Raw genomic sequence first — 15,390 nt, forward strand, 5'->3', positions numbered from 1 at the left:
ACTGTTATTGGGCTGAGTTACCTTTGCATTATCTTTACCATCTAAAAACTCTAGAGATCTAAATCGTTGCTCAAGAAACTCTTTGAAATTAACTAACTCTGGGAGTTCTGATGATGAATCGCTGGTCCTAGCTTCCCATAACTTTCTCGACTCTGGATCCAGTTTTAAAGAGATTACATAGATTACAATTATGTCCCACGACTTCATATCAACACCTAAACTAGACAGTGCATGAAGACATTCATTTGTTGTATCTAGCAACTCCTTGATTGCACCAGCCGATTCACCGTGAAGAGGTTTCTGACTAAACATTCTTTTAAGTACACAATTTGCCAAATATTTTTTATTATTGTACCGCGACTCTAATTGTTTCCAACAAACTTCAAAGTTGTCTCTACTTATAGGGATGTGTCTGACTAACTGCTCCGCTTCACCTACAAGGTAGCCCTTTAAGTAGTGTAGTTTCTGAACTTCGTCTAAGGAATCGTTTGTTCGGATTAACGAGTCAAAGAGATCTCTGAAGGTAACCCACTCATCATATTTGCCAGAAAAGGTTGGTATGGATATCTTAGGCAATCTTATGTTACTACTACTATCGCTCTGCTTCCCCGACCCCGAAGGCGCAGGTGTCTGAATCAACCTTTGCAATCTACTCAACTCTCCCTTTAACTCAGACTTATATTCGATATAAATCTCTTCAGTTGATTCATACACATTGCCTTTCATATAAGTAGACGCATCTAACATTTTAGCATCTACCTCGGTTATCATTTGCCTATGCGTATTATAGAACAATGTCCAATCTTTCTCTAAGTTATCCAACCTAGCCTCTACATAAGCCGCAGTACGCCGCTCTTTAGGCGCCTTTTTATAGTTGACTCTACTTCTTGAAATATTATTCTGAGTGTCAGTTTGAGTTTTAATGTAAGTTTCCATTTTGAAATTACAATAGTCTATGCCAAATCGATGATTAAATTTTGAAAAGTTTGTTTATGTTCGAATCCAAATGTCAATGTCAAACTGAAATAACAAACTCTTGACAAGTCAACAATGTAAACAAAGCGAAAATATGTAAACAAAGAAGTCCATAAACTAAAGCGTAAAATTTCTAAGTTTTTTCTTGTCTTGACTTTAAGGTTCTAAATTGTCTGACTCTCTTGAATATACCATTCACCCGATCGGCCTCCACTCAGAACAATGAAATTAATGTACTCACTCACTGCACAAGACACTAAACCTGCTTGCTCGTCGACTGTCCCGCCACCAGGCGGGGTGCGCGGTGCGCCGTCGCGGGGGCTCCTCCTCGGCTCCGCAGCCGCAGCTCGTCCTCGGGGTTGCCGCTCCCCGCAGGTCTCCGACTGCAGCCAGGCTCCTTCCTCCGCTCCCGTTCAGGCACAAGCACTGAGCACTTTTCACAAACTTTTTAGCCGACGATAGCTTTATTACCGGCACCATAGGTAGCTTTATCCGGCTCGAAGGACCATGAAAAATCCCAAGAATGTCCGCCGATATTAAAACAACGGTGTCCCAGTTATGAATGAATCATATATTTCATTGACACAGCTTATTAGAAACCTGACTATTCCAAATACGAATTACACCCTCTGTAGAGGTTTATAGCCCTAAATATGCCATAGATATGCTACTAAACAGATAACACAGAGGATAGATATCAATACCAATTAGTTACAAATAAGCCTAATAGAGGTCGTTGCCAGCGCCTCTGATAGCGATTGAACAACTGGCAAATTTTATTTTAAACCAACTAAGGGTTTGACTGCTAACTAATCATTGTTTTAATTTTTAGTATATTTTTTATTACCTATTGTAATTTCCTATGTAATGTTATATGCTAAGAGCGATCCGACATTTGCAAAACAAGCATGTCTTATTTATGGAATCACACTTTTTAATCGTCAAAACTACTTAATACATTTTTAACTTTTGGTACTCACGATTTCATTAATTACACACAACACTGTAGGCAGGTATTTCTAAAATAACAGATTTAAGGTACACGTTTTCACAAAATAGCTGGATTCACTTCATAAGCTCTTTCTTAACACTTCAACTGCTAACGTAAAAATGAGGACAAAATTTAACCGTCCGGTGGCCGGTGTGGGAAAAAAACAGGTTCAAAATACAAAATTAGAATCTTCTTTTGGTTAGAAACTAGTTTAATGTAAATGTTGAAGGGTCCCTGTGACCTTAAGACTGGACGGTGGTCAGCGCGTGAGAAATGCAGTTGAGGGTTAGATAATAGATGAAGGGTTGAATGGAAGACTTCAGAAGATAGTTTAAAAAACCGGTTATGTTACGATCTTTCTTGAGATTTCTGTAACGTGTGAAGGCAGATTTTTATTGTGATTATGAACTTTGAAATTCGTAAATCTATTGTATTTTTCATTAGGTTGATAGTTTGAGAGTAAAAAAGATTTAACAGGGAAGAACTATCCATAAATAAATAAAATTATTATCCGTACCAGGATCAGAAACGGTCCTTTGAGTAAGAAATAATATGATACAGCAGCGCTTATATCATTGTCAATCGGGATTAAAATAGAAAAGTGATTATATCTAATTACCTATATTGGTCAGGCGTACCCATTTTTTAAAAATATTGACCATCTAAAAATATAAAGAATTAAGTATAATAATTATTAAGTATGTAGTTGTCAAGAGTTAGTTGAATCCGCATGGTCATTTGCTACCGTAGATGCAAAAATATTGTAACACACTAAAGTGACCTCGTAAAAATTCAACCCTAAATTAGCTACAATACAACAAGTGTCCAGCGCCATGGGAACACAAACAGGTTACTCCAAGTCATTGCACATCGTTTCTTATGATAAAACTAGTTTTTATCATTTAAATTATTGAGGGGTCATTTTGACCGGCTGGTCGAACAATGCGGCGGTCAAGGCGCTTCGGCTATTGAGGGTTAAAAGACGTTAGCCGTTGTCGATATTTACCATGAATGTTATTATTTGTGGATTCAATTTTTGACTGGCTTATCATCTTGGAATGATAGAAAATTGTTTGCTTACCATTTTTAAATAATAAAATAGTTACTAGATAATATATGTCAGTATTATTATTATTATTATTCGGTATTTTAAAAACATGAAACTTTATAGAAAGATGAAAGGTTAAGAAGCACTGAAAACTATTGCAAGATGGTAGCTGAAAAACCAGCATGAATATGGGCTACCATAGCATCAACCCGTTTAAGCACTTAAGGTTTTTTTTTACTTATGTTTGTACTCTGTGTTGTTTCTGTGTGTGTTTATAAATGAATTTTCTTTCTAATGCCATTCACCCCGTGTGCCCGGTTGCTACGAGTATGTAGATGTATGTAGGTAGGTAGGTAGGTATAGGTCAGGGGCGACAATGACCGTTGGATAACTGGAGGGCTCAGATTTAGGTCAATGCTTTATGGCTGTATTATTGGTATTTTAATAGGTACTAATATTAAACACAATATTTACCTTCTAGTTGGTAATATTCTGATGCGCTGTTGGATATACTTTAATATTGCAGAAAGCGTAATTAAGCTAGTTTTTAGGGTCCCATACCTCAAAAGGAAAAAAGGAACCCTTATAGGATCACTTTGTTGTCCGTCCGTCTGTCACCACCCTTTTTATCATAAAGGTATCATAGCTGTTAATTTTGCATAGATATACAACGTCTCCGCAAAGTATTAAAATAAAATATTGAAAAAAATGTGTAGAGTACCTCCAAAGTGGGAATGTTTTTTTTTATTTTCCGTTGTTTCGATGGTGCGGGATAACGTTGAAAAGGTCTTTCAAAAATATTATAGGTACACTGAAAGCATTTTTAATTCAGTCATTGGTTTACGAAATATTAGTAGTTAGACTCAAGCGTCCCCCCTCCTGCTGATAATTGCTTCAAAAAATGAAAAAATATAAGGGAATATTATGTAAAATTTACGGATGTAGTACACACATAATGACGAAATTGAAAGGAAAAATGTCTCAGGTAAGTGGACTTCTACGGAACCCTCAGTGCTCGAGTCCAACTCGCACTTGGTCGGTTTTTTTCAGTTTAGGAGTTATTCGGTGTTATTTCACTGGAACTTTTTCATTGCTTGTGTAATATTTAATTGTAATTGGTTAACGTGAATGAATCCTAACTAATATTATAATAAATGCGAAAGTAACTGTGTCTGTCTGTCTGTCTGTCTGTCTGTTACTCTTTCACGCCAAAACCACTGAACGGATTTGAATGAAATTTGGTATACATATAGTCTAGACCCTGAGAAAGAACATAGGCTACTTTTTATCCCGGAATTCCCACGGGAAAACTTTTTAAGGCGAAGCGAAGCTCGCGGGAACAGCTAGTAATTTAATAAATGTTTGTTACTCTTTCAAGGGAAAATGGTTGGACCAATTTTTACGAAACTTGGCATGTACTAAACTGATACACTGTACTTTCAATTTATCATCATACTATCTATGTAGAGAATAAGTAAAGATAAAGAGTTAGAGCATTTTAAAATTAAATGTTACTAGATTTCAGCCTGGGATCGGAAATGCTTACAAAATGTAAACAAATATGTGGATTGAAAGTTTCCAATAAGATTTATAGATCTTATAAGTATGAAAAACTATTTTTATAAAATCATAATTTCGTAATGTAATCTGCAACTCACGCCATCTAGCGGGGAGTAGCGGAACTATAAATTACTAAGTAGGCTTCCGAGATTATTACCTTTATTATTATTATGTTATGTAACTGTATTTAATTATTTATGAGTAATCATGATAAGTTGTTTGTTACTTACTTTATAAGTAATTGCTACTAGGGCGCAAAAAATAAATAAGTATAACATGCACTGAAACGGCGAATATTGGTATATTGGTTGGTACTAATTATTGCAATTTGTTAAATAAATAAAATATTCAAAGATTATGTACACTGTCAGACCTCCATATATTTTTTTATATACAGTCAAAATTTCTCAGTCAGTAGCATTGTCTATAAAAGTAAATAGTAGTAATAGGATAGGGTTTCTGTGTAGGCCACTGTACAATACTGTACACAACTACCTATATATTTGTGTGTAACGTGGGTATAATTACCCTGAAAGAAATAACTGTTTATTTTATTTTTATTTATTCATTGTATGCTACCATTAACAATGATGTAAGTACAAACTAAGTACCTCCCCACTTTTTATTTATTCATTGTATGCTACCATTAACAATGATGTAAGTACAAACTAAGTACCTCCCCACTTTTTTATATTTAATATATCTCTGACGAGACGAAAATTGTATATTAATTGACTTAAATGATATTTTCGCGATATACCTACCTACCTCCTAACTGAAAACACTTTTAAACTGTGCTTTATTAAAATACCAAAAACTGTTAAAAATACTGAAAACTGCAACATGCAACTACTGAAAAACTGTTAGAAAGAGTAGAAAGCTATAGAGTTTATAGTGTGTGTTCGTGTTGAACTGTTGATAGAAGTCATAGACTGAATCATACTTGCATTGAAAGTCAGAAATAAGTTTCGCCAAAAATATCGGGTTACACATCTGACAATTCTTTGTTTCTTGGAAGAGATTACGTTTAGTAATAAGGTTAAGTACCGATTGTATTATTTATTTCCTTTCTATGTTTGTGAAACTGTTTCTATTTGTGTGCAATAAAGAGTATCTTTAACACCTACTTATACATAATACTAGTTACTAGCAACAAAATACTAACCAATCATGGTATTTTGTTCCTAGCTGGCTTATTTCACCCGCGTCACCCTATACTGTACAAAGTATAGCTGTCAGAATATTAATTATTGTCTGTAATATTTTGATCCATCATAAATGGATAAAAATAACTGAAGTACGGTCAGCTGCATAAGTCCTTATACATTTCAGTACCTTGTCAAACTGACGAACCGTCAATATTTCAATGAATGGATAGGCGGTTTCAGATTGACAAGGTACAAAAGTGTATAGCTACTTATGCAGCTGACTGTACCTGCAATACTTATATTTAAATAGAAGCTAGCTACCTATCAAAATTAAGATTTATTTTATACTTACGCATAAAAAACTTAGAGGTCTTATAGATTTTTTAACAAATCTAACCTTCTGCTACTACTTCGCAATTCCATATACTTAACAACAAAAAAAAATTCATAGTTTTTAAAGATTTTTTTACAACAATTCTCAAGTTTACCGTTTTTATTCTCAACAGTTAACAGCAAGAAGCGCCGCTCAGATTTGCCGCTAAATGTTTTGTTGACATCGTGATGTGTTGTATTGTCACACTGACCCTCTGCGGCCGCGAGGGACAGCGGCGACTGTGGAGTCGACATCAATACATTACAATAAGTATATTTTATTTGCATCAAGAACAAAAAATTACGAAACAAAATCATTACAATAAAACATTACAAAGATAGAATAGAATAGAATAGAATAGAATAGAATATTGCTCATACAGAAAAACATACTTATAGGCTATAGAACTAATGTACAATAGGCGGCCTTATCGCTGAGAGCGATCTCTTACAGGCAACCTTATATGTAAGATACGGCGTAATGGCTTCTAGCAATCACTACCAGACAACCTTTGGATGATGTGACACCGATTATTATAAAATTCTTTATTGCACATAAAATAAAAAAATGTGCAAAGGCAACCTAATGCTAGTAGCATTCTTTATCAGTAACTCTTTAGTGATGTCGAGAAAGTGATTGGTAGTGCGATAGTTTGCGAGAGGAGATAATTTAAACTGTTTTTTTTGAGTCACTGCAATTTTTCATCATCATTTTCACTGCTCACACACTCTTCTCCCAAACAGCATCACAGCACTCAGTCTTACCATCCAGCCAATACTGGCCACCTATCTGAGGTCGTCTTAGGATATAAAACAATTACCTATTAAGAATTATTAATCCTCCTGTAAGCTTAATAAAACAGAAGGAAATCTTTCCCATAAGGCGTAGTAAATTTGTCAGCCTTCGCTATGTATTGCAACGATGTAGGGCAATCTTGAAACATAATAATAGTATGCAAACTCGGTATTAGTGAACGAAAAAAACCATAAACTAGATATGTTTCATGGAGAATTACATAAATTATAAACCTCAACATACAGCGACATCTATCCAAACACATCGGAACTTTGACGAAAACTGAACTTCAAGACACTATCTACTCTACGCATCTCGTTGTCCAGTCGTTGACCCCTGCCGGACAGCGGCCGACGGAATGTAACAGCGGTGAGAGAGACAGGAGATGTGCGAGCGAGACGGAGATATGCAGCTGATTGACAGCTGATGGGCTATGTGACCCTGGTAGATTTGGTGATTGCAGAAAAAAAGTTGTGGCTGATTTTTTATGATTGTGCTGATTCAAGTGATTTGGTCAAGCCAACGTTTAGCGCAGATTGGTGATTTTGAAAGCTTGATGTCTTTTGTTAGTAAACAAGATTTTCCCAACGTTTTTATACTAAGGTAAAATAGGGTTATTATAATTACTATAGTATAGGACGGTACATAAACAGTTCCTTTCTACAATATAGCTTTCTTTGCTTATTTTAGCATAAGAAAACTGCAGTACTTAAGAGTTTATTTTAGTTTTCACTTTTACAAAGGAAAGGAATGTTTTCTTTCAGCAAAATTTTTATACATAGGTATCAATTTCCCTCCATGGCCCATGCATTTTTCCATCCTGTTGATTATTACAATCCACAGTGAACCGGTGTTATGAGAAAGGTAACATTTAATATTTTACACTACTTATACAATTATAAACAACCTAATATAAGAAATAACAAAATAACTAAAGATTATAGATAAGTAGATAGATTTAAGCCTCCTGAATCCTCAAATGACTTTTTTTTTATCTGATGGCCGTTTTTAACAGCATGCGGATTGGAAGATGAATTTTAAAGACTTTCTCTCTACCTTAAAAATGACTTTCTCTACCTACATGCAAATCCTGCAAGGAGGGTGTATCAATTGGTCTCGGCTGGGACGTTCTGGAAGCTGCCGCACAGGATCGGGAAGTGGAAATCCATTCTTCGAGCCCTATGTCCCTGGAATCCCTGATGAGAGATAACACTTTTTTACAACTTGTTACTAGTTAATCATGTGGAAACTAATATTGGCCTTGTACACTGTTAATTAACTTAAGTCATATATGTTTTATAAGCGCTGTTAGTTTAATAAATAAACATAGGTACAATAAAAATAAAAGTAACAGGACTTCATCATCACATGCTAATCCAGAACACGACACTGGCACAAATTGTTGGTGAAACCGAGAGATAGCCACAAAACAAAGTTGAAGTTGTAGTCAGAATCACACTGGCCAATCCTTTCACCACGGTGACAAATCCTGTGTTTGTCACCAATGCGTTTGTAGCATTGACATATATATTACTAGCGTAAGGACAGGGCCTCCCACTCAAAAAATGGCACCCGCGCGTTGGCCCTAAAATCGTAATTTTAGGGCCAACGCTCCTCAGTCGACAGTTGTCTGTGGCCGAGAGATGGTCTTGTGAATCTTGTGATAAATATGTAGTTGTGTTGTGAAAGACTGCAAAAACCATTATACGAAGGTCAAAAAGAAACATCGAATATCGTATCATCGGTAATTACCATTAAATTAAGTAATAAACACATTATAAAGTGATAATTATTTTACTACCAAAGTCTACAATGGCCGCGCGCTGTAACCTTGTGCGGACGTCATTTTTTGTTGACTATCCTCCGAGAACATTTTCTTGTTCCACACACTTACGTTTTGGAGCGTGATTTTTAGTCCATTTGTACGGGACGCTCTGCAGGTCTACAGCCCAAAACAGTTTTAATTTTAGTAGTTGGATTTGTCTTAAATTATTGATATGGCACCTGCAAATAATAAAACAATGTCCGGGATGGTAAATTATTAACGCACGTACAAGGTTACGTCGTCAAGATAGTTGCAAGGCACTGACATAATTCAAACAAAATTATGACAGATAACAGTTATTTTGCTTGTATGAAGAAGGTTTGAGTAAAATGTTCTGAAGGGCCTATCCTTCCTTTTGAAATCATTGGTTTGTAGAGAAGAAAAGCATCAACAATAATCGATCCATTGCAGCACACCTAGGTAACCTAGGTCTCTCCCAAAGAGCGCCGCAACACTCTGTCCTCGGCCTTCCTCATCCAGCCACTACCGACAACCTGACTAGAACGCTCTACTCACGATCAAGCCTGCAAACTTGGCAGTTGGTGGACCTCTTAAGGTTATAGTCCACTTATCGGTTTGGTACGTATTACGCGTATAGAACCAATTTTCATTCATTTCATTCACTGTGTGAGTTTCTGGTACAAAGAATATACTGAATGGGATACGTCCGTGCCGAAAGGTGGACGCTTACACTTAAAGTCATCAGTCCATCTGGCCGGAAGACGTCCGCCACACTTTTTTTCTGGATCATGGACATCATGGTCTCGTACTCCTAACCCCCGAGTCCCGAGCCCGACATTCAACATTAAAAGTGGTATATGTATAACTTCTGAACGGCTAAGCCTATTTTGACCTAAAAAAACGTTTATGTAAGTATAACTGTGGTAGGTTTTACGTACATAAACTTTTCTACCAAAACTTACACTTACAAAATATTTCAATCAGAGCCATCTATGCATAAATCTCTAAACTACATCCTGTCTTATTATGGTCATCATAATATTGGTGAACATTCAATACATGAAAAAATAATACAGGGCCGTATTTAGGAACTCAAATAATAGCACCCCTATTTGAGAACATTACTGATATAACAAAATGTTAGTCTAATATCTACTTATATATCAGACGATGATGATAGGTAGATAATGAAGACATAGACGAAATCATTATTTAAGGGCAAGGTAATTAATTAAATTAATAACATACATAATACACTAGGTAGCTACGTACCTAAGTTATAAATGTTATTATAGGTATTACAACTTATTTAGGTAATACGCTTTATTATTTAATACGGAATCATTCAAAATGCAATATAGGTAACTTAATTTAATCTTATTCGAATTCCAATAGGTGTGCATCAGTAAGAATTTCTTTACATTAGCTGTACAATAGATATTCTGTTTAGAAACTGTTTGTGAATTTATTCGTATAGTGTTTAATTCCATTAAGAATCGGAGTTCTATCTGGAACTGTGCTGTAATTTTATAAATAATTCTGAAAAATCGTCCCTACCTACATAATAATGTCCAAAGGATACCATATTATAGAGCCATGTAATTTAATCTGTAACGACAATTATTAATGCATTAAATTATTTATTTGCAAAATAATCTATTTGTTATCCTATCTGTATAATATAATAAATCTAATAAAAATACTTAGGTATTATAATTAATATTTAAGTACCTACTCAAATATTAATTAAAGGAAATTAGATAGTGTTCAGTCCTAGGAGAGAAAAGGTTTAAATAGGTAGGTAATAAAAAAAACAGCTCCCATTTTGAAACTATAAACCAATGAAAAATGTTCCTTACCCTGCCTGTGACCCCATTTAAAATATCAAAATTAAAATCCAATAAAATTCTCCCTCTTCTTAAGTTTAGTTAAACTTACTCCACTATTCCAACTATTAAGGACACGCCTCTAAAAACGAAAAGTTGAACCGACAGCCATCTCTTTCCCACACGTGCGTAGGTAAGCTTCATAAAATGAGACAGCATTACTTAAACCGCACGTATTGTTATTATAGTTTCACTTGCTCGCGAAATACGAATTTAAGCTTACCCTTCCAGCATCTCAAAGTGAACTTTAAGCTTGTGTAATAAAGCTCAAAAACAAAGAGGACAACGTTGTAAATAGGATATTCAACGTTGGATAGCATAGCGGAATAGAGCTGGATTTTTACGCGAGCGATTTAGTAGCGTAAGGTGAAGACGTAAAGGCGAGAGTGGCGCAAAAATCTTCAACTTAAGACGTTCTAGAAAAAAATACGCGGGAGTAGTTACTCTCTATCGACGTCTTGCACAAGATGGCGGGCGGAGGCGTTCGGTGTTTGAATTTCTCGGAGGGATTGTCTATGGCTGTAGATGTGTAGCTAGATTCAGCTTCAGAGGGCGCTCGAAGCGGCTTGCAGCGCTCCGAACTATTTCGTAGGCGTTTTGGTTGATGAGCGTTTAATAAGCGCTGTGTTTGTAATGTTGGAGTTGGATGATTTTGTTTTGCATTATATACTTATTTACAATATCATATAGGTACCTGATTAAATATTGCCGAAATTCACAATAAATAAATACACTTCGGCACTCACTTTAAAAATTGTCCATCGTTTCGCTCAAAAAACTGTTAGTAGTGAGGTAGGTATTATAGGTAGGTACCTTGACCAACCTTTCTTTCTGATAAGGTGGAAGGTTGATTTTTTGGTAGGTATTTTTATAAAAATACCAGATATAATTTCTTATTCCCGAGTTCCCGACATAAGCCTCTACCAAAAGAACCATAACACTTTGCTTTCGCCTTCCACGTCCGTTCTCTAGAAACCGGCTAAACCCTTCTAAGACCCAGCGATAGGTAGGTAGGTACTAAGGGAGTCCCACGCTACAGTTCGTGGTTTACACTCTTAAACTCGTCTAAAAATTAGGTTACCTCAACCTAAATAGATAAATAAATTCTCACATTATCGTGACCGAATCCGGTTTTACACAAAAATACTAAACTCTTTCTATAACTTCACCGTCACAAACTTAACTTTCTCATGACATTTTTGACCTTTTGTAGAATCACAAAATCCGAAACCCATTCTGTCCGTGTATCTATAGATAATCAAACTTTGTACAGAACTGGAAAGAACTAGTTTTCTGAAAACCAGATTAAACCGGATTCGAATGTTCCAATTTCGTTTTTCTTGTGAGAAATCAGAAGAATATAATAAGAAGCGGCACGCTTGGGGCTATAAAATGCTTCTATTGTAGTTTTAAAGAACCTGTAGCTCTATAACAGGTCCTATTGTGACCACCCTTGGACATGTGGGGTGGTCTTTTCTTATGCTTTTGGTGAGTTAAGTAGTGTGTAATGCAGTCTACGATTGGAAGTGTTAAGCGAATAGTTTAAAATTTGAAAAAAAAACCTAGTATTAGTATTAGTTGTTATAAGTATGGTAAGTTTGTAATATTTACGTTAAATAAGTGATGAATCTGAATTCAAAATTCTATCAATATGTCTACGCTATCAATAGGTACTACTGAAGTATTTTTTTAGCTTACCTCGATGGAAAAATAAATAACTAAGTATTACATAGTTAAGTAACCTAATCGATCAAAAACAGTGGAAAGATACCTATAAGTACGTAAAAAATATACAAACAACATTATTTTAGCAGACGTTACCTAATGTAATTTTATCCTACATAGGTACATTGTTACCAATTAATTTGATGTGTTGATGACAGCAAAAAATCAACAACTTGAATAATTACTAGCCAATATGACAATAAAAAATAAAAAAGCCCCCTAGTCCATAAGATGTCTCTGGCCATCTGGAAACCAAGACAATTTTTTTTTATTTAGAATGCTGCCGTTACTCCCACCACGTATCTATGTGTATTAAAACGTAACTATACAGTCGAACAGAGTGCGATCTTGCTAAGACTTTTTATCATTGTCAGTTATTCACTTACTTTTACATATACAATTAAAAAAAACCGATTGATAATGGCTTTTTAACGAATTTGTCCTTAAATAAATATAATGGTTGGATTAAATACGGTCTTTAAGAATTAGTTAGGATCCACTTCCGTTTTCAGGACTTTATAGTTTTACTGTAGGTAAGTACAGATTACATGCATGACAGCTCTCTATCTCTAATAGCCAAAAGTAGGTACCTATGTACCTATTATTATTAATTTTAAATCTATATTGGCTACACCGTGTGGGTGAAACATGAAAATTGGTAAGTAGGTACCTGATTGGAATAATTTTAACATACCTACTTTATTACATGCAGTATTTAACAGGTACACAGGTAATTTAAGGAAAAAGAAACAAACACAAAAACATATATGAAACATATATTATCTTTAATTTGTTTTGTTGCCAAGTAGTATTGTAACCGGCCTGTAGATAAACACAGAGATGCACTCAGGTGGTCGATGGTCCGCCCCCGCCGGGTCAAGGCCGGCACAAGTACTTGGAGGGTCACTCTATACTGACCAAAAATAAACCAACGAGAGCTGTCGTGCAAATGGAGCCGTGGTTAGCGCTGCAGTTTTGTTTATCCAAAGCTTTTGAGCGCTGCACTAACCACGGCTCTATGAAATAATAATAAATCTGTGGACATCTCACACACGGCCATCCGACCCCAAACTAGGTAGTGCCCGTGATATGGATGTCGGACAGATGATGTATCTACACAGATGCATATTAAATAGAGAAGCAGCTTCACTACCACCTAAGCTACGGTACCGTCAAATATCCTTATATTAAGTGTGCCGATTGCGTGACAATTCTTGTTCGTTCGTTGGTCGATTTTGGGCAGATTTTTCAATGGTCAGGTTTTATCTGGGAATATAATTATGATGCTGTCGCGACTGAATGTTTGTATTTGACAGTGGCAGCATTAATTTTTTTCGTCAGATAACATTTATCTGGCTATTGAAAAATCAGTCCTTGGAGAGTGACCTCCTGTGTGGATGGCGACAGGCGATAGTTTCGGACACTAACCGCAGCGGACGCAGGTATTGTGACGCTGTTACAGCGCTACTATAGGATTGGAGTTTACATAGTTACAGCGTGTAGATTTAGTTCGATTCATTCAGTATAAATGGTATTTTCTCTAAAAATATATATAAGTATTTAAATATGACTGTGATTTATGATATGTTAGTCTATTTTTACCCGTTTGTAAAATGTCAGACTGGTGCAATTGATAAAATTTAATCGTTATGTTTCACGGCCTCTCTAATCTAATTCTAAATTTTAGAACCTATCTCCCAATACACAGTACCTAACTACCTACCAAGAATGTAGAAGCTAATGTAAAAAATGATTTTTATTTTAACTTCTAAATTCCTTCAGCTGGAGGTGCAGTGTCCATCAGCTGCAATCATTTAGAATAAACATTTTAATCGTCAACAGCTAACTCGTCAACACGGTGCATACGCCACCGTGAAGTAAGTACACTCACATGTCACGAGTAATGGATTTTTTTCAGTGAAAATAGCACCAAATTACTTCTAAAGCGGTGGTAGCTCAGTCGGCAGCGCCCGCTTCTCACGCCAGAGATGAGGGTTAGAATCCCGGCGCTGACATGTACCAATGAGTTCTTTTAACATAAGTACAATGTATACCATCTCTCTTACGGTGAAGGAAAATATCGTGAGGAAACCTGCATATCTAGATCTAGCACATCTAGATATGAGAACCCACCAACCCGCAGTGGACCAGCGTGGTGGGGAAATGGTCCAAGCTTAGGAAGGCAGTTTAGACCTTGGCGATATGCACAACGGTTCCATTCGAGTGAGCCAGGTGCAGGTACTTACATCCCCACAGAGAATAGAATAGAATACTTCTAAAAGTAAATTCAATTACTTAAAAAGTTGGGATCATTGAGGGATCATTTGGTTTTGACATTTTATAAGTGAAACTTTGTCATTGATCGTGACTCGTGAGTATGTACAATCAAACGTCACCAGCCAAGAATCCGCTTGGGTGAAAGTTGCGGCTGCTAATTGTTTGAGATGGCCATTACGTCCCCACCCCGCCATTACGTCCCTCGACTGTCCGTTGTTTGTCCACCGCGGCCACGGCACTGATTGAAGGAATTAGGCCTCTTATTGCCGCTTTATTGATGGGGAATTGGGCATGCATCCCGGACAAAATTTACGCTTTTTTCAATACCGGTATTGAAGTAATACCGGAATCGGACTTTTTTAGGCTATAAATAAAGCGATTAAGATATAGTTAGCCTTGTGTTCCTATTTAAATAATCCTAATTTAAACTCTATAATACTCAATGAAGTAAAACTCTATTTTATAGCTTTTCCTTGTTTAATCTGGACCTATACGACCTTTAAACACAATATATGCCATTTATTACAATGAAGTCTAATACCGGTATTTATACCGGAATCCAAATACCGGTATTGAGTTCCGGTATTACAACTCAATACCCGTATTGAAAATTTATCCGGTTTTGCATGCCCTAATGGGAAATCGTGTTGCACTCCATCTGTCATGAAAATAAAGAGACTTTTTACAATACTTATAGTCAGTTCAAGAAAGAGAGAGTGCTCAAGGTGTGATTTGAATGGGTATCAAATCAAATAAAATCATATTTATTGACAACATTAAGACAGTTATTTACTTAATGTAAAAAGTACATGTTAAAATATAATAA

The sequence above is a fragment of the Plutella xylostella genome, chromosome 27 (genome assembly GCF_932276165.1).
Source record: "Plutella xylostella chromosome 27, ilPluXylo3.1, whole genome shotgun sequence".
Lineage (NCBI taxonomy): Eukaryota > Metazoa > Arthropoda > Insecta > Lepidoptera > Plutellidae > Plutella > Plutella xylostella.